The sequence below is a fragment of the Macrobrachium nipponense genome, chromosome 37 (genome assembly GCF_015104395.2).
Source record: "Macrobrachium nipponense isolate FS-2020 chromosome 37, ASM1510439v2, whole genome shotgun sequence".
Classification (NCBI taxonomy): domain Eukaryota; kingdom Metazoa; phylum Arthropoda; class Malacostraca; order Decapoda; family Palaemonidae; genus Macrobrachium; species Macrobrachium nipponense.
This window is the reverse complement of record NC_061097.1, coordinates 52,826,355-52,831,354: the sequence shown is the minus strand read 5'-3', so window position 1 is coordinate 52,831,354 and position 5,000 is coordinate 52,826,355. Positions and strand designations below refer to the sequence as shown.

At 31.0% G+C, this 5,000-nt stretch overlaps 1 long non-coding RNA gene across 1 annotated transcript in view; it reads left to right on the top strand.

Moving 5' to 3' along the window:
• Window positions 1–5,000, top strand: part of LOC135208990 (uncharacterized) — a 272,949-nt gene that overhangs the window by 220,589 nt on the left and 47,360 nt on the right. The window lies entirely within an intron of this gene.

Sequence of the window (5,000 nt, the reverse complement as noted above, 5' to 3'; positions counted from 1 at the left end):
CTCTTCGTATTGTTTAACAGTTTTTTCTTATATTGAGTATATATATATATATATATATATATATATATATATATATATATAAATATGTATGTATGTATATATATATATATATATATATATATATATATATATGTATATATATATATATATATATATATATATATATATATATATATATATTTATCTTGCAGACCAGTTTGGCAGCCATGATGTGATCGCTCTGAAATACGTTATTTTGCTTTTATAAGATTTTTGGGAAACAGTGCTGTACTTTAAAATTCCAATTGTTGATCGTTTATTCCTGTTCTATCCTGAGGATGCATCCTTTTTTATGCCTTGAAATTATGTTGTTGAATGTTTATGGCGCTATTTAGTTTTTTCTTCCATGCTGTAATTTTATTGCATTTAAAGTTACCCTTTTAATTCCTGATTTTTCCTGAGAATGCATCCTTTTCTGCAAGCCAAGGAAATTTTATTAAGCCTTGAAATTATGATGTTGAACGTTTTATGGGGTTATTAAAGTTTTATATATAATAATATATATATATATATATATATATAATAATATATATTATATTAATATAGTATATATATTATAATTATATATATATACTGTAATTTTATTCGATTCAAAGTTACCCTTCTAATATTAGCAAGAGGAGTTTAGATTGGGTAACTGAGATTTCCGGTAGCTCTCTGTAACCACCAGGACATAAACTATGAGTGCCACCTGTTATTGAGATAGAATAAACGTGTATATGGTGCTGAAGCAGACACATGCATCAAGAACATGTCTCAGAAAGGTGCCATCTCAATCAGGTGCCTGTATCTCAGGGAGGTGCTAACCTAATAATTTTCCGATGTCTCAGAACTCGTTGCTGAATAACCACTGGCTCCATGCAACGTGTGTAAAAGAAAAAAGAAAAAGAAAAAGAAGACACAAACATATGACTCAGAAAGGTGCTATCCTTTTCAGTTTCCTATATCTCAGGAAGGTACTATCCTAATTCAGCTTCCTATATCTCAGAAATGTACTATCGTAATCTGTTTCCTATGTACCTGAAAGGTGCTATCCTTATCAGTTTCCTATATCTCAGGAAGTTACAATATTAAACAGCTTCCTACATTTCAGAAAGGCACTATCCTAATCAGTTTGCTATATCTCAGGAAGGTATTATATTAACCAGTTTCCTATATCTCAGGAAGGTATTATATTAACCAGTTTCCTATATCTCAAGAAGGTACTACCCTAATCAGTTTTCGTATATGCCATATGCAATAACTCGCTACCATTCTTCAGTCTATGCAAAGGAATTCCTGTTCCACCCTTACATTACAATATATAATCAAGATTTATTTATCATAAAAGTGGCAAGTTATTCGTAGTTTCTCCAGTTAATATTTGAAGGGCAAAACTATCCAGATGGATATTATCCGAAAGAAACTGTCTTTCAAAATCATTTTCTCAAGTGAGTCATCACCAGGCACTTTTTTTCCCCTCCTCATCATTTACAATGATGTTTGAGTTTGTAAGATGAGGATTCGTGTTGAATTCATTTTTTTTTTTTTTTTTTCTTCTTACTCATCTTATATAGGAGGTGTGTGTATATTTATGCTACTGGTCGCTATTTCTTCTGGCATATATATCCATCACCTCTGTCGATGCTCTGTCGCTACGAAGCCTTTATTGCGTGAATAAAGAAGTTGCCGTTTCTCCATTTGTTCTTTTTAATTTCCGACTCGAAATGTTTGAGGACATTTAAAGATCAAAAAGGTATTACAACCATTTCAAATACAGACAGTGGTATGAAGAAGCTTGAAATGTGGTGAAATAGTCTCTGGAAAATACAGGTATCTAAACTATCAAAGTATTTTCGTAAAAGGGTATGGCTGAAATGTATGAGTAAAAATATCTGTACACGCTTGTCAGTATTTGCGCGTATGTAAACGCGCGCGCGCACACACACACACACATATAACTACTATATATATATATATATATATTATATATCTGCACTTTTTATACATACATACATACATACACACACACACTCGACATCCTTCAAATACACGGTTTAATAAGGAACGCGTCAATGGTCTGAAAAAGATATCTAACGATTCATTCGTGGTGCAGAAGAAGAAAGGGGAATCGAGAATGATTGAATAGATTATCTTTGAAGGCGTCGGAAACATTCTCCAAGAATCCATCTCGCTCACGCATCCTTCCTGGCGACGTCTGGTTGGCAGAACAACCCCGCGGCGCTTAGAACTGTTGAATGTTAGGAGTAAAATACCGAGTTTATTGGACCTTTCGTTAGTCCTGTAATGTTCGTTTGTATACGCTTACTTGTACTGAGTTCTTCTTCGTTCTGATTCTGATCAGTCTTGTCTTTGGTAAACGGGTCTTTAAGACCGAAAAAAAAAGATCTCGGCAGTTCTCGTGACTTCATTTCCCTCCGTGGCGTTACCTATGTATGTATATATATATATATATATATATATATATATATATATATATATATATAATATAATATAATATAATATATATATATATATATATATATATATATATATATATATATATATATATATATATATATATTACTTCATCTAATATCCACGTCAGAAAGCGAGTGAAATCCGGGAGACTTGGAAGAAGTACTTTCGAAAATGGAGAAGAAACTACGAAGGTACTGGTTCCAAATCCCGGTTTGCACTCGCCTTCTTGCGTGGATTTTATAATGTTCTCAAGCACGCAGGGGATATATTATATTATAATATATTCGATGATATTCAAGGAAAATCATGTCTTAGAACTGGGGAGCTCGGAATACCTTATATATAAGTTATAAACGTCACATTATTCCTGGAGAGTTATTTTATTGCTGATAATTCGTCCACTGTTCTTCCCCCTTCATAATAAGTCGTAAGTGAACGCTAAATATTCAGATTTATGCCACTTCGTAACAAATTAGTGGTGAGCATTTTATGGTTTATTTATATGAGTGGCAGTATATCCGCTAATGTCATATTCTCATTATGTTAAATAAAAATATTTTGTATGTTCTCGTTTTGAAGGGAACTGTACTTGTAGTAGTAGTGGTAGTATTGCAGAGTCCATTCACGATCACTCACTATAGACTGCCTCGGTTCATTCATGCATCAGTGCTGAAATAGATCGACAGGAGAGAATGAAAAGTCCATGACGCAGAATTTTCGTAAACTGTTCCTTATCCTTGCTCCTCGAAAGCAAGAATTAAGTCGGAATGCTGATAAAAGTGTAGCACTGAAAATTCTTAAGAGGGTTGACCCATTATGGGTATTTGGAGTGTTCAAGTATTTGGAGCAATGTAACTTGATTGTACAATAATCCTTATAAATAATATAGCATAATAAGCAGCCAAAAAAACTTTTAAATCATCTTTGGAGTTCCTTGGTATTTTAAAAAGAAAAATATGAAATTTATTGATTTAATAATGGTAATAAATAATTTAGCGTAATTAGCAGAAAAAAAGCTTCAAGTTATATTTTGAATTTGTTAGTATTTTAGAAATAGAAAATATGAAATATATTGATTGAATAAAGATAATAAATAACCTAGCATAATTAACAGAAAAAAGCAGTTTAAAGTCATCTTTTGACTTCCTTATTATTTTAAAAATACCAGAACTATGAAATATATTTATTTAATAGTGATAATGAATAACACAGCATAATATGCAGAAAATAGTTTAAAATCATCTTTTCAATTTCTTAGTATTTTAAAATTGCCAGAAATACGAAATGTATATATTTAATAATGATAGAAATATGAAACATAATTATTTAATAATGATAAAATAACAGCATAATTAGCAAAAAAAAAAAGTTGAAATTATCTTCTCAGTCTCTTAATATTTTAAAAACACATGACATATGGAATTTATTAGATACTCATACTTACTGGCTGCCCCATAATCGATCTAATATACGGATTCTTCGAAAGTTACTTGAATGAAAAAAAAAAAAAATAGCCACAATGATAATATTTGTGTAACCTTAGCTGTAGTGTCGACATCAGGAAGAGATACTTTTAATGCCGAATGGAATTAATTGTATAGGATTGTACTGAGAAAATTATTGAGCTAAATAAATAATAGAGGAAAATTTTAAAAATAACGAAGTTCATGCCTGCGTTTAACAAAGTTGTTATACTGCTATATGATATTTTCATCAGCTCCAGAGAACACAGATCTTTCTCTTACCTGTTTGGCTTGAAGTATTTATTAGTTCCGTAACCTTTTAAATTAATAATAATCTTTTGATATTCGACGAAGCAGCAGCAGCACCAACATGCAGTAAATATACCTCGCTGTCGAACTTCTCAGTTCCAGAAGTCCCTTATTATTCCTCAAACCGCTGGACTGTGGATCAGTTTCCCTTCAGAGGATATCTCGCAATCGTAACTTCAGAAGTTCAAGCGGAAATGCAATGCATTACTACCCTAATACCATTCTTCTTCCATTTAATACATTTGTATCTATTTCTCTGTTCGTTAATTTAATTATTTATTTATTTTAATAAGTGGGATCTCTTCAGTTTGTATTTCACTTTACCTCCTCTTACTTCTTCCTAATGAACTCCTTATTCTTTGGAAGCTTGAATTTTAAGCCAGTGGTTTCTGTGGGCTTGTTCCATGTGAATACGTTTCGACTACTGAATAATAATAATAATAATAATAATAATAATAATAATAATAATAATAATAATAATAATAATAATAATAATAATAATAAACTAAGGAACCTCCGTAACTAGGCTATAATATTGACAATTAAAAGCCACAGTAATGGTAAAATATATTATTGTACAATGCTAAAAATTACTAGGACTGAAGAGGGATACGGAGCAGTATCCGAAAGAGTCTCCTAGTAATTTTTAGCATTGTATAATAATATATTTTAACACTATTGTGGCTTTTATTTGTCAATAATAATAATAATAATAAGGAATTAGAAGGA